We start from the raw sequence: 16,523 nt of genomic DNA, 5'->3' as shown, positions 1-16,523 counted from the left end.
CGTCGTAAAATTGAACAGAATTTTTCAAGTTTACAGCGTTCAAAATGCACGTCGTAAATGTATTCAAAAACACATCGTAGATTTTTCATTTACGACGCGCATTGCACGCTATAAATGTCTTTTGCAAAATTTTAAAAAAAAAAAAAAAAAGATCAATTAATTTCCGGTTGCTTCAGGGTCACCCCAATATTGTAGCCATTAGCCATATCATCTTTAGACACTTAATGAAACAAAATAGATGTACAAGATACCAAATGTAAAAGAAACTCTTCATCAAAATTATCTCAATCAACTATAATTAGTGATCCTTGGCTATAACAACTCACAAGGAAATGAGGGTCAAATTAGATAGAAAGGCAGAAATAACATGTGTTCTTAACCCTCTAATGACTATAACTACCTGAAGAAAGTAAAACTGTAAAAGACATCCTTGGCACATTTGTCATACTCCTTGGTACCAACAAGATTGATAATAGCAGCCGGTGCATTATCTACATTATCTGCACATCAATCTGCTTCCTTCACTCTATTTTCAATATCATATATCCCTTCTAGAAATAACTGAGCTTCTGTTGCCCTGGCTACAGAGAAAAAGCTGGCGCCAACTTTTTCATATTGACCTACTTTGATTTACCACATCGGATACCGATCAAGTGCAATAACTCTAAAACCATGAGTACATATCTGTATCAAAGTCGTAGGAAAATAAACCAAATGGAATCATAGAGCTTGAAGATTTACCTCTGTAGGAAGGGTGGGGTATGTAGCAGCACTAAGAAACAATACAGATTTCTGTTCTTTTCTTCCTTTTAAAGTCTTTCCCCGAGTTTGTTAGAGAAGATGCTTGTTTTTGTCCTCCAGTGCCTGGTATACTCATCTATAACTTTAGCTGAAGAGAGGGGCAAACAACAATACATGTCACATATGTACGGTTAGTACCTGCACTCTCAAATTCCATATTACCAATTCACTTCTAACATTACTATATAAGAAATTATGTTATTAATTAGTAATGACATAAACCAATTTCTCACTCACACATTAGAGAGATCATACAGTGTGTTTTGTATTAATGTTAATAACATGAGAATGTTCTTACCAATAGGAGTATCGAATGTAATCAGAATCCTCCCACACATCAAATAAGGATCCAGCTCCAAGGGCATAAAACTGTGTGTTTGCAATTTGACTTCACTACTGTTTAAATCTCATATGCAAATTTGCCTACTTAAAGCGAAAAACCTTATTTATTTGCAACCAAATAGATATTGACAGACAATAGGGTAACCTTTTACCTTTGAAACAAGCAATCAGCTAGTTGCTTTTGATGCAGCCTAAACTCATCACATTCACACAAACTTTCTCTGAAAAACAAATATGACATATGCATACAATAGATCATAAATTCCAACCAGAATAGAACAGAAATATCATTTTTGTGCATGCATTTACAGTATTAAACAACAATTCAGAGCTTGGACCCAATTATTATGAGGCAAAAACCATTAAACAAATCTAATTTCGTTGAGAAACATATGAACAGCAAAGCAGAAACCAGCCTTATATACAACTATGTCAAAAGATTCCAGTAACTTGCAAGTAAACATGAAGACCAGCAATCAATCCATTAAAGCAAAAACAGGAAAATTGGTGTCAACTGATCGTAAACCAATTTCATTTGAATAAACGTACATAAGCCAAGAGGAAGATCTATTAGAACCAAAGTAATTTAGGAAAATATAATTACATCACCCAAAAATGACGAATAGTATAACAAAGTAGACAATAAACCAACCATACATTTCCATCACTTCACAATATGCTCATAATTTCAAATGCAGTCCCTAAATAACATGATTCTTAATACAACAACCAAGTCTCACCATTCAGATTTGGCTTGCCGTGCATCAAGTGGTAAATGATGACTAAGCAACTGCCTGACGACGACCGCCTCGGAATCTCAAGCATCTAGACCATGTATATATCTTCGACGGTCGGAACACCTAATCCAAAATAAACAATAATCCCCAGACAGAAACACATTCAATTTTGAAACGAAATACTAGAAATTACCGAGGACACTGATAATCTCAGCGGTGATTCTTCCGTCGCCGGAAACTGGAAGCACGTGGGGGACTCAAGTGTTGAAATTCTTGAGCTTCTTGACGACACCGTTAAAGGCAGTCCCGTTGGAGCAGACGAGGAGGGAAAACTGGGCGGCAGGGATAGGGTTGCAAGTGGAGGAGGAGGAGAAGCGGCAATGGTTTTAGGGTTTCGGGAGCGGAGGAGATTTTGTGGGGGAGAGAGAGTCTCTGAGAGGGAGAGGGAGAGGGAGAGAGTGAATCTCCTTCTTTTTCATCTGAGAGGAAAGTTTAATATTTGGCCAAAAATTTTGGTGCTTTTGCAGAATCACGGCATACAAAGGGAGCACGCTGTAAAAAATGTAATTGAAAAGTATCAAGCACAACGTGCTTTTATTATTTGTCGTAAATAATACTTATTCACAGCTTGCATTTAATGCATGCTATAAATCTCACGTCGTGAATGATCACTTTTCTTGTAGTGTGAATCTATATGGCCTCTACGAGGCTCCCAAAACCTAGCCGCTTTGGCTTGGTGCTTCAACCGTGGAGATCGGTGTCGGTCTCCTTTCCAAGCACGGTTTCCTCTCCACACCCGACTATTGCTTCTTAGACCCTCACCGTTGATGCTTCTCGGTGACAACCCATGCACGTCTAGGTTTGGGTGCTTTCATTGCAATCACACCTTGCCGGGACGATCTCGACTTAACTGAAATTGCAAGCATGGAGAAAACTATAGATGGCTTGAGACCAAAATGGGGGCGATTAGCAATGTTGGTGGGGTTGGACAATGAGGAAGATGAGAAACTTGTGGATCTCGATAGAGGTAGTTCGTCGGGCAATAGTTGGGCAGCCATGGCAACATATTTCAACCTCGGCAATGCTGACGATTCTCCTGTTTGGGGTTTCAATGGAGGCGGCAACGCTGCTCAGCTAGGAAGTTTGGAGGGATTCTTCGATGCAAATTGATGCTGGTAAAAGGCCGGGTGTCTTAATGCTGGTTTACTGGCAGATCAAGGCTGTTGAAAGCCATGAGAGGCTTGATGAACTGGTGTTAGATATTGTATTTTTAGATAGAGAAAATTTTTGAGAGAATGGCCATACGTTGCAGCCTTTTTTCTATTTCTCAATTCTCAGATCTACATCTCATAATGTGGTGGCTTAAGGATATAACCCTAATGTAACACCTTATGTGCAATCGCAGTCATACATGTGGCAGTTGATCAGATCACACATGTGTCCACATAGATAAATTACAATTAAACAAAACCGGAAGTAATTTAATATTTAACACTCCCCTTCAAATTGCTAATTGTTTTACTCTTAGAAGATCTCAGAGATAAGTGAACCTGTCCCTTAGCAATGCCTTTGTGAAGATGTTTGCTTGTCTTGTGTTCTGCAATATCGCATTGCAATTACATTGTTTTGTACTGCATCTTGGATGAAGTGATATTTTCTTTTGATGTGCTTGGTCTTGTTTTGAAAGACTGGATTCTTTGACATTGCAATTGCAGATTCATTGTCGCACAATAAAGGAGTATGCATTCACACTTTAGGAAAATCTGTTCATGAAGAATACTTACAATTTTAGCAGCCACATGCTCATTTTTTGCCTTCTTCTGCTCGTGTCCTTTAATCCATAATTCTGCCATACTAAATGATTTTCCAGGATTTTCCTTTTTCTGTAATGAAAAAAAAATAGAGATATATGTTCATAAATTCATGCTCCAATTTATGGTTATTACTATCTCAAAGATCTATTATTCATTTATAGAATAGGGAAAAAGAAATGTCTCTGAACTTGTCTAATTTGACTTACATATTCATCTTCCAACCTTGCATAACCTTTTCGGCTCATTGTGTGTGTTAAAGTCTGTTTTGCTCTTATTTTTTTTAATTTTCTCACTCTTTTCCTGCAAATCATCACACCATTACTTCATCATACACATAAATCTTTGGTTCATTTTATTTGTTCGCTACATGTTATCAAGAAAAATCACTTACTTTCCATGACTCTAAACTACGTTCTGCCACGAACTCATCCCACTCTTTCTGTGGCACATCAGAGGGTTTAAGCATGCGAAGTAGCCTTGTAGTTTCTGACTTAGTGCGTGTAGTATCTACAATTCTTCTGATGTTGGTTGAGAGATCAGATTTCCAAGCTCTCCATAGCCTTCCCATTTGTTGTAAGATAAATGTCTTATGAGTAAGATCCACTACATATTTTTGCTACATTTCTAAATATCAAACTATTATTACTTATTTTAAAATAAAATAAGTATTAACGCAGAAAAAAAACAAATGAGAGCACACATTACCATCAAAAGACCCCAGACGCTGTTCTTAGTTACATCATCCACGACATGCCAAGTTTGTATGTTGATTGGTACACTCTCTTACTAAAACCACAATAGTTGAGCTAAACCTTTTTGAAAAATCCCCAACAAGTTGTCCTCTTTCATTCCACTCAACAGATTGTCAATCAGATTCTCCCGTTGGAATGACCTATAACGTAGTCATACCTCATAAAGCCTTTTTTCCATTGTTAGCAGGATCAGGAGTAAGCTCGAGTTCAGGATTTGATTCTGAACAATCATTTGACTGTCTAGCACGTGCATCTTCTGTATATCCGGTTCTACCTCTTTTTTGCACTACTTCCATAGTCTATTTGACATGAAAACAAAGTTAGAACTTAATATTACAAAATATATAATATGAAGAAGTAACCAGAACATTGTAATTGAAACAGAACTAACAAATATGATATATTACTACAAAATATATTACATTCACAGTACATTACATAGACATTAATTACACAAAATGATCATTTACATGTACTACCCCTAGGTACATAAGTGATCAACTTTCATCACTATCCTCATGTTCTATGTGAAGTGCAGAGGAGTCTTGAGGAACATAAGATGTAAACACACTCTCATCAAAAATATCCAGATCATGAAAACCTCTTGGTGGTGCCTTTAACACCACATACCAGCTTGAAGTTTCAGTATCTCTAGAGTAAAACACTTGTTGAGCATGTGATGCTAAAATGAACGGATCCTTTTTACTTAAACCTTCATGAAGGTTAACTAAGGTGAATCCATCCACTTTCTTTACACCAGAAACAATGTTGGCCCAATCACAAAGAAATACAGCCAACCGAAATTTATAGAAGTCCAAGACCAAAATGTCTCTAATAATACCATAATAATAATAATTGCATAAGGTATCTATTTGTTTATGTACACCATAATCTTGCGTTGAAACATTAGCTTCCATAGTATGAAAGTGTTTTCCATTAATAAGAAAACCAGTGTGGGACATTGCAGAACGCCGAGGCCCTTTTACAAGTAATGGGAATGTTTCAGACTTGAAATTAATACTACCAGCTTCAAGTTTAATTTGGAAGAAAAATTAATAACAAAGTTTACTTTTAAAAGCAAGAAAGACAATCAATACCCTAGAACACATGAACCAGGTATCAATGTTTCAAACCTTAGCTTGTAACCATTGAACAAATTAATGTCTCCAAATGTCTTTTTTCTAGCAGTTTTGTATCTTTTATCAAATGCTGATTAGAGCACTTTAACTCTTCCTTATGAACCCTAATGAAAACATCAACACAACTAATCATTATATTATATGAAAATTTTCTAACCTTCAGATAAGTTACTTACTCAATATAGGGTACAACTTCTTCACTGTTAAGAAGCACACATAGATTAACAACTTTATGCATAACCTCAGTCAATTGTACAGATCGCCCTTTTAGAAGCGTGGATCCTTCTATGATTGTCTCATCTTCAACTACAGCATTGCGTTTTCATTTACTACTAAACACAACAACTTGTTTCATGTATCGACCACAAAACCTAACACATTCATCTACTAAATAGTTTTCTACGATACTTCTTTTAGGAAATGCACGATTCTTAACATAATCTTTAAGGACCTTCATGTATCTAAAAATTTAAAAAAAAAAGACATTTAGCAAAATAAAGAGACATCACAAGAAAACAAAATATTAACAGTACAATACCTCTCAAAAGGGTACATCCACCTATAATGCACTGGACCACATAATTTTGCTTCTCTTCCTATGTGAATTGTAAGGTGAATCATTATGTCGAAAAATGATGGAGGGAAGTATCTTTCCAACAAGTAAAGAGTCTCGATAATCTCATCTTCCAACTCTTCCAATATTTTTTTATCAAGTACTCTTTGACACAACTCATGAAAAAATGACGAGAAACGAAATATTGTTTTTCTAATACCTAAGGTAAAAGTCCTTTCACAGCAACAGACAATAGCTGCTGCATCAATACATGATGGTCATGGGACTTGAGACCAAGTATTTTGTATTCTTTCAACTCTCAAGTATTTTGTATTCTTTCAACTTCATACAATTCCCAATATTCGAGCAATATCCATCAGGAAACCTCTGCATATATAGCCTCTAACAGAATTTCATGATACCCATTGTCATCATTTACTTAAATGTCCACACACCATAATTTAGCAACACGTTAACTATACCTAAAACTGTAATTACTCCAAAGAATACAGATTTGGATTACTTTACCGCCACTAGGCCTAGGCTCGGGTCAGGCCAGGCCCGAAATTTGGTAAAACTGAGACCGAGCCCGAAATAATAGGTTCGGGTTGGTTCGGGCTTTTTCAAAATTGGAACCCGAAATAAACCGATCCCAAACGGGTCGGTTCGGTTTTGGGCTTTTCGGGCCCAAAATCCAAATAGTCTTGAGCTTGCTGTTTTCCCAGTTTTTCAAAAACTCATCTGGACTTCTGGCAAAACTGCCAGACTCATTTTGGCACCTGGAAATCTGGGATGCATATCAACTTCACAAACTCATTAACATAACTGATCATACAACATTACAGCCTATTCAAAGTTCAAACATTGAAAATTTCAAATGTTCAATCAAACTTAAATTTTACAACACAAACTCACAAAGTTCACAAACACAAAGTCACAACTCACAACTCACAATTACATTGTCCAACTCCAACAACTCACAAACACAAAGTCACAACTCACAATTATATCGAAACCATGTGGAATTGAAGATCCGAGAGCTCTCTCTGAGATCGTCGGGCGTCGGCGACGGTGAATTTCTAGAGCTTTGCATCCAGTGGTTCACTAGCGGAGGCGGATTTCAAGAGACGGAGAATGGCGGAGGAGCTGGTATCGAGTTGGTGGTGAACGGAGAGCTGAGATTGGAGAGAGAGAGAGAGAGAGAGAGAGAGAGAAGAGAGGGTCAGAGGGAGGCTGAGATCGGGTTAGTCTCGACTCAATGACTTAGGTGGGTTAGGTCTTAGGTTTTTTTTTTTTTTTTAAATATTTAACATATTATTATATCACCCAATCATAGAATGACAAGTGGCAAATGAGACACAATTCAGTTCAGGTTGGTTTTTGAATTGTTAAAGCCCGAGACCGAACTGATTACATACATTCAGGTCGGTCTTTGCACCAAACCAATAATTCCCATATTAAAACATAATCGATTCGGTCTTTTTTGCTCGGTCCGGTTTGGTCCTTCGGGTCCAGACGCCCAAGCCTAACCGCCACGGTTTCACTGTTCCCATGTATGAGTGGAATATCAATTTCCAGCAGTAATTAACCGTATAACACTCAGCTGTTGTATATGCATAAAACGAACATCAGAAGCGTGGATACACAATATGAAATTTTCTGAACCTTGTAGAATGAATCTAAAAGCTTTGTTTAACTTGAAGATGCTTTCAAATGCCTATTTGCTTTATTGGGGGTGTAGGTTGGTACCAACCTTGTAGAGGGTAGTGATCACATGGAAATTAAATCACTAGAGCAACAATATTGTGTTCTCCAAGCAACAACAAATACCAGTTACGAAAACTATATAATGAACTTAAATAACCAAACAATTATCTCGTCCTGCCTAGTGCCCACCACAGAAAACCACCCAAACCAAACAATTGGCACAACAAAGAAATAGTAAGAACTGGATGAAGAAGACCACAAATTTCATTACTGTGACAATAGCACAAGGGGAGTATATTCAATATAAATAGAATACCCAAATGGAAAGATAAAGAGTACCAGATGGTTGACGTCCAATCTGATTGCTGGAACGATTTTTTGCAGGAGTGCTTTGAACTTGTGAACCTGTTTAGTATTTTCTACAACATGGGGCAGTATTAGTAAGACTAGGAGATACAATTGCCTGGACGAAGTGGACTTCTCGAATTGGGGGATTCACATCAATGTATTAACTCGATCAAATCCTGGATTACATGTGCAGAAACACAAAAGGTTAGATTGACTTGCTTCTATTGCTACACAGATTTCAGTTTACTTGCTCTGAAATTTTATTTGTGTTGGCAATCCCAAGAATACAACATTTGAAATCAATACTAACAAATGAAACTACATATTTGATTAATAAACCTATACAAACATCCAAAAAGTAAAGGAATTTATAGAATATGGGGACGAACCTGTACCGACGAAATTGCTCTCTGGTAGTGTGGTGAGGCTTTCGGGATCCAAGTGTCCATTGTCGCCTACAAATTGTCATCATTACATTATCGATACAGCTGTCAAACCATATATCTTCTCTTCTCCAACCAAAATCAAACTGAATAACAAAAATCAAGATCCATCTAGATAACAACGATGAGACATCCAGAGTCTGCGATAATTAGCCTCATTGATGGTTGACTGATGTTGGGATTGCTTTGTTCTCTCTGCTTTTAATCAGCTCTAAGGGGAAGAGATATCGAGAAGGGCAGATCTTTGTCAGGCAGGTGATTTCAATGAAGCTAGGTATGGATATATTTTCATAGCGAAAATACCATTAACCCCCACTTGTTTCGCCATGATGGGAAAACAATTACAGTTAATGTTCAATTCACGATCAACAAAAAGTAAGTAATTCCTAAGGATGTTAACTAGCCATGTCAGTGGGGCCCCTTTGGTCTACAATTGTGTTGGTTCATTGCAGCCTACTCCTAAAATTTTGATTGATTGGACTTTGGGTTGACATTAAAGAATGCAGATATTCTCATTCATCCTACTAGACCAGTCATCCTTTGCATTATTTGCTCTTTATGTTGATGAAGATGGACTAAAAACTGTTTGAAAGAAACTGGTGGAACCAGCTTTTAATTGTCTTGGCTTTTTTTTCTAATTGAATGTGGCACGTGTTTGTTGGCGAACTCTTATCGAAAACCAAAAGAACTTGGCTTGGGGACTATGAACTATAATATTGATAAACTTTCGCTTCTTATTTTTTTACAATAGAAGGGAATTTTCAATCAATCCAATATTGAGTTAAGCTTTTATACCATAGGGTTTGCAATCCTTGAATTTGTGAGCGTCGTGCATGGTTCATATATGTTGTTGGTTCTTTCAAGGCTAATTTTTTTTATTAATTTTTGTAGGTTATGCTCTTAGTTCTGTTGAAGGATGGCTATCTAGCTTGTAATGGAATTTTCTTTAATCTCTTAGAGGCTAGTTCAACCAAGAAGTATGCATTGAGCTCCTAGACAGTAATAAATACTTTCAAAATGCTTTAGATTGGTTGATATATCTAGATGACCCACACCAAAAACAAGAAAGGAAGAGTAGTTCTTAATATATATACCACAAAACTTATCCGTGATGACTAGTGATTTTTTATATATAGTTTGCTCTCAGCATATAGTGTGATTCTAATAGTTCACCACAAATTTTAATTCTTAGGCTGCTGACTTTGCTTACTTATCTTTTAGTCTTTTGTCAATAGATTATCAAATTAGAGAAACATGATTCTGAATGAAGTTCAATTTTCTTTTTGTTGTGATTTCGTATCTCTAGCATTTCTTGTTTGAGATTTGTGTTACACTATCAACATGGATAACTAGCTGGTCTTGTGCAATCAGTATCTATTGGCATTTTGGTAAGGGAGGTTCTATTCATACCTCTAAAATTAGCATTTGGACCTCTTCATTTTTTCAAGTGATAGTTGACTTTGTCAACTCATGTTAAATTACCAATAAAGACACAAAAGAGAAGAAAGAAAAAAAAAATCTTCTTACCTCTACAAACAACAGTAGTCTTCAACTTAAAGAAATTATGTGGTTTTTGTTTCGTTTATTAACATTTCTTGATAGGATGCCAAGATTTTTTGGGGAGAAAATAAACTTTCCCCTCGTCTTCTTCTTGCTTTAATATTTTTTTTTTGCAACGTCAATAAAAGAATGAAAATCTAGAAACGATCCCACATAGGAAAGCTGACTGAGAATATAATTTTGATGAATTATGGTGATGTTGTTTGGGTTTCAAAGAGTTCCATAACCCTACTACCAACTAATTTAAATGGCAAAACCCCATAAACTTTTTTTTGTTGCAAATAGCTTTGAGCTATCAAATCTCATGGGATTGTTTTTGTTTCTCAGAAGCCTATGATGCAAATGATCCTGCTAACTATGGAGCCATTCAGGAACTACTGAAGCCCTCATTTGATCTTCTAGAAGATGTTGTATTTCAAAAAGAAAAAAAAATCATCCGAGTTGTTGATGATGATGATCAAGAAGAATTCAATGACATGAAGGAGAAAGATGACAAACTGTTAGAAAATCCAAATGCTATTGACAAGAAACTTGAAGAAAAGCTAGCAGAGTTGGATCATACTTTTGGAAAGAGAGGAAAGGGTCTAGATCAAGGTTCTAAAAATCGCTAGGCGCTAGTCGGGCGGTGGTCAGGGGACTAGTGCCCAGGGGTCTAGGCGGGTGCCTAGGCGCCGCCTAGGCGGTTTTATTTTTTTAATTTTAATTTTATTTTTATAACATTTATTTATATAATTATAAACGTATAAAGACTTTTTTTTTTGTTTTGAGAAAGACAACATAAAGTCATTGGTCAACCCAAAATAAAAAATTAAAACTCTAGCTAATTATGGTTGGTAATATATATATATAGATAATTTTTTTATTTATGTTAAGCTTGTCAAAATGGAGCAGCACGTGGCTCCTTACTAACCAAGGATTCAATCAATCTTTTCTTAACCAACTGCTTCACACCTCTTCGTGTTGTATCACACCTCTTCGTGTCCCAGTATTTCCTCGTTCTTCCCTGCCATTCGCACAAAGCCCCAACTTCATTCTCAGCAACTCACTCCCCCCATATTTTAATCCAAACCAAATATATCGAGAAAGCTTGTAATTATAGGAAAGATCAGTGCGACGATTCGCCAGATTAACAAAATCAGTGCAGAGAGAGAACTTACAGGGAGAGAGAAAGAAAGAGATTGATTATTCGAGGAGAGAGAGAGGTACTGTCAAGGAGAGAGAAGGATTTTCAGAGTCAGATTGGCGGCCTATTGAAAGAGAGAGGAGGCGAGAGTTGAGGAGAGAGACATGGGTTAGCTGGCCCGCCTAGTCGCCAGCCCGTCCAGAACGCCTAGGCTCCCGTCAAGCTCTTCTAGGCGTCCGCTTAAATTCAAATACGATTTTTCGAGCGATTAGGCCTGAATCGGGGCAGTCATCTACCTTCCAGCGCCTAGGCGCCGCCTAGAGCGTTTTTTAGAACACTGGTCTAGATAAAGAGATCAGAGATCTAGCAGAGGAAAGAAATGATTTGACGGAGAAGAAGAGAAGACCTCTCTATAGAAAAGTATGTAAATGTATCAAGACACTCTGACTACAGAAAATTATATATACCGCATGTCCTTGAATTCATGGATCACATGCTTGTTGTGGGTGACTTTGATTCATGGCCGGGCATGGACTCCGAGGTTATTCTCTTTCAAAAAAAAAAAAAAAAAGAGAGGCTTTTTATAGATTTTGTTAGACAATGGGTATTGTGGGAAAATTAGGGAGGTGCAAATAGTATATTGGTTATTTGTAAAAGTAAGTTGGAGGTGTATTAAGTGAGGAGATCCAAATGCCAATTTCGGAGGTATGAATAGAAGATCCATTTTTCGTAAAGATGTTAATTTTAAATTTTAGATATTTAATATTAATTTAATAATTTTATGAAGGAAAAAAAAGTTTGTGATTGTTAATTTCACAAAGTATTCAAAGTGGCCAACAAAATTTCCAGTTGCAACCTAAGGGGTGTGTATTGTATTTGGATTTGTGCAGACTTTTTTTAACTGACAGACTTTTTGAAAAGTCCACAGACTCTTTAAAAAGTCGATAGATTGTTATGGATTTCTTAAAACCATTGATTTTAGCAACAGACTTTTATTGATTCATGAAAATCTATATACTTTATTATGAATGACTTTTACAGATTTCCTAGCATGTACAAAATATAAAAAAATAAAATAAAAAACAAAACAAATGCAGCCCAAACACAAAACAAGATAGTAACTCGTTGCTTCTTCAATGCTCAAATATCTTCTAATAGAAATTGACTCAAATGAATGATTGTTAGTCTGTCTAGCGAGTTTATTCTCATTCCTAATCTCCTAACAACATAAATATACAATATAGATTACTTGATGTTTATGGTTAACTATTCTCATCAATTTTGTTTTCGCCAATTAACATATATTGTAGCAATATTGGTCACTGTCTTGATCTATAATCAATCAATTGAAATTCAATTGTTCAACCTTTCTTTGAACCATAATATAAATTCAAATTAATGAGAATAATTAATTAATAAGATAAAATTTAGTATGCCATAGCAACACCGTTCAAGGTCTTAGGGGTAGACCACAATATTTGGGTTTTAAGGTTTCATAAATCATTTTTATTGCTATTAGGATTTGAAGTATTACAATTGAAAAAAAAAAAAAATCACATTCAACAACTACAATGAACATGATGTTGGGTATCAAAAAACGTTGATATCATAAAAGATTAGAGAAAAGACAAAAAATTAAGAAAGAGAGATGATGAAGGACCAACTTCTTCGTGCGTAGGGAGAAGAACTTTGATAGATTTTTTTTTTTTTTTTTAAAGAGGAAACTTTGATAGACTTTTTCAAATCTTTGGTCTAGAGGCTGGAAAATTATTGGAATTTGGTATGTATAGTTAATACTGTTTAAGGATATCTCTATTTGTGTTTGGCCCAAACTCTAGGTTACTTGACCTAGTGGTAATAGGGTTAAATTAGAAGGATCTAGATTCCTATTCAATGTACAATTACTTTCCTTGTACGATTGAGATTCTACGTATTGTAATCCTCTATATAAAGAGGCCCCTATTATCAATGAGAATACACAGCAAATTCCTCTCAAATTCAGTTTCTCTAAAACACGTTATCAGCACGAAGCCCTAACCCTAAAATCCTAAATTCGTAGCCTTCAAATCCCAGAAACCACCGCTGCCCACCTTGAAGATCTCAACTCCAGGAGTCCAGAACCGGCGGCCCCGCCCCCAGAACCGGCCGGAAAATATCCGAATCGGCCACCGGAAATATCGAAAGTCCCTCTGCCCGGTTCGACGCTTTCCCCCCTGCCCACCGTCACCAACGTCCACCAGAAGCTGCAAACGGACCTCAGACCACCGGATCGAAAGATCAACACCGGAACCGGTCTAGATCGACTTGAACCGGCCGCCGGAACCATCTGAGCCGCTGCCTGCACCTCCTATCTGTGCTTCGGTCAACAAAACCCAACTCGGTCAACCCTAGGCCCAGCTGCGGTCAGCCCAAGCCCCTGTAGCCTAAGTACTCGGCCCAGCAGCCTGAAGCCCAATAACCTGAGGCCCAATTCTCTGAAGCCCAGCAGCATAAGACCCTGACGTCATCTGCCACGCAATCATCCACGTCAGCATCAGCAGTAGCCACGTCAGCGCCAGTGCCACCTCAGCGATCCGGTCAACCCTCCGGTCAACGACCGCCGGCAGCTTTTCCGGCCAACTTCCGACCACTTTTCCTGCGACTTTTCCAGCAACTTTCCGACGACTTTTCCGGTGACTTTTCCGGCGACTTTTCCGGTCACTTTCCCCGGTAGCTACAGTAACTTCCAGTGACGATTTTTCCGACCATCTTTTAAGGTAAACTTTTCTAAAAGTTCCCGTTTTTGAAGTTTTTTTTTAAATTTCTTCTTCTTTTCTCGGGGACTTCCAACCTCCCTTCTTCTACCCCCCTTTCTTCTTCATAGGGGAAACCAATAGCCGAACTGTGGGGGTTCGTGCTCACTCCAAGCTTGGAGCTTGTAGAGTCCTCCAAACTTAGAGTTTGTTGAGAAGAAAACGATCGACCACATACATCGTCGTTTCGATCTAATCCAAAACCCCTCTTGGAATCGGATTTTCTTGGAAGCGACTACGCTCAGAAAAATCCCTAATTTCTTGAAAGCGACTACACTCAGAAATTATATAGTTTTTCGTGGTAGCCTTCTTCGCTCCGAAACTAACCCTATTTTCTTGTTGTTTTTCAGGATGAATAACCTGAACAAGTTGAGCTTCGCTCCACTAGAGACAACAGGCGCAGGATACCACAAGTGGGTCCGTGATGTGCGCCAGCATCTTAAGGCTGATGGGATCCTAAGTACGATCCAAGAGCCAAGTCAGGACGTACGTACTCCTCAACAAGCTGCTGCTTTTGAAGCAAATAGAGCTGCGAGAGAGGCAAATGAAGCTAAAGCCATCATTCTCATGACAAGGCACATGAATGACGCGCTCCAAAATGAGTACCTTAATGAGGAAGACCCAAGAAAACTATGGGTGGAACTCGAGCAGCGTTTTGGCAACGTCCGTGATTCCCTGCTTCCAGACTTAGAAGTGAGATGGCATAGCCTCCGCTTCTGTGATTTCAAGTCTGTACTTGACTACAATTCAGAAGCACTTTGTATCAAGTCTATGATGGAATTCTGTGGGCAGAACATCACTGATACGATGTTGATCGAGAAGACTCTCTCCACCTTCCCCGTCTCTGCATTGATGATAGCCAAAAACTATCGAATTGATGTCAATGCTAGACGCATCACAAGATTTCATGAGCTAATTGGCGCCATGAACGTAGCTGAAAAGCATGACAACATACTTGTGAAGAACTATTGTGATGCCCCGGAAATTCATAATTATTTTCTGAGGAATTTCCGGAATCTAATTTATGGTTGTTAGACGGTTTCGTGGCTCGTGGATGGAGCGGAAGCGTTTCGGACGAATTTCTATTTGAAAAGCGTGACTTTAGGGGTGCCACAAAGGTTGAATTTTTATTCGTTGGGATTCTCCGAAAACTTCCTTCACGAAAGTTGTAGAGCGCGTCGATACGAGTTCGTGGACACGTGGAACGCGAGAATCGGAGTTCGTATGAGAAAGTTATGGCCATTGGAAGGAATTTCCATTTTGGTATAAATAGAAGTTTCCCGAAGGAGAAACTTACTATTTTCATTTGTTTCCTTTTTCGGAAACCAGCTCCTTCCTCTCTCTTCTCTCTCGTTCGCACCTTCAGAATCGAAGATTTCAGACTGACCCGACCCGGACCCGGTCGATCCGACCCGACTTTTCCGGCGAACTGCGGCGGTCTCCGGCGACGAAACTTTCCAGATAGGATAGTCTCCTCCGTCTGGTCGTCCCTCTGGTGTCCTCTAGCGCCGATTCTCCTCCACGGCGGCGCTGCAAGGCTGTGCAGGTTGACGTTTTCGGACCCGGTCGGAATTCCTTGTTCCGACGTCGGCAAGGCTTCAAGTCTTCTTGGTTGAACTCAGAACAGCCTCGCCGATCGATCCTTGGTGGTTGTTTGGATCGATTCACGTGAAACTTCGATCAACTCAGTTGGGATCACTGTTCACGGCTTTTGAGGTAGTTTTCGACCCCTTATGCTTGTTTTCTGACTTTGATCCAGTTATGAAAGTTCACAAGCATGCTTAGATGAAGCTTTTTGATGTTGGGAGTTTTGTGAAATAATGTGTTTTTGGCCGGCGGCGGTGCACCACCGTCTGTGGTGGCTTTCCGGCGGTGTTCCGGCCACTTAAGGAACTGTTTCTGTTATTATATATGTTCTACTCGTTGATACGAGCGTTTCGATATATAATATGCAAGTTTTGGAGTTCGTTTGGAATTGTTATGATTTTTGCAGTTTCATACCGACCAATTTATGCTATCCGTGAGGATTTGAGCGTCCGATCGACTTGTGGTTTGGTCACATCGATCGTGGACGTATTCCGGAGACTTTGGGAGGTCTCGGATGTGGTTTCGCCTCGATTGGCGCCACTTTGGGGATTTTAGTTCAAAACAGGGGTTTCGGACTTAAATCGTTTGTGAATTGTTACCAAGTGGAAATCGTATGTGATTAGGTACTTGTCGAAGTATTTGAACGAGTTGTTGGTGATAGTTTGGTTCGGTTCTGTATTGAAGACGCAGCAGGAGTTCGAGGTGAGTAATCTCACGAAGTTCATTTCACGAACGGGAACACCCTTAGTGTTTTGAGAGTTATTTAGTTAACTGCAAACTATAGATGGTATTAGTGACATTTCTGAGTAGATGACTATGTGCGTA

General features: G+C 38.3%; 1 long non-coding RNA gene across 6 annotated transcripts; it reads right to left on the bottom strand.

Moving 5' to 3' along the window:
* Nucleotides 1-171: 171 nt before the first annotated feature.
* Nucleotides 172-3,132, bottom strand: LOC112191736. Of its 6 annotated transcripts, none has more exons than XR_005807720.1 (3): nt 1,884-3,132; nt 1,296-1,364; nt 172-1,170 (listed from the first exon to the last, which is right to left on the bottom strand). It is a non-coding gene; the product is annotated as an uncharacterized LOC112191736 (long non-coding RNA). The 6 variants fall into 6 exon arrangements; XR_002933090.2 differs by having other exon boundaries at nt 172-889; nt 1,884-3,117; XR_005807718.1 differs by having other exon boundaries at nt 172-889; nt 1,100-1,170; nt 1,296-3,104.
* Nucleotides 3,133-16,523: the final 13,391 nt, after the last annotated feature.

This window comes from Rosa chinensis, chromosome 3 (genome assembly GCF_002994745.2).
Source record: "Rosa chinensis cultivar Old Blush chromosome 3, RchiOBHm-V2, whole genome shotgun sequence".
Lineage (NCBI taxonomy): Eukaryota > Viridiplantae > Streptophyta > Magnoliopsida > Rosales > Rosaceae > Rosa > Rosa chinensis.
The sequence above is the reverse complement of the archived record's forward strand: the minus strand, read 5'-3'. Positions and strand labels throughout refer to the sequence as shown.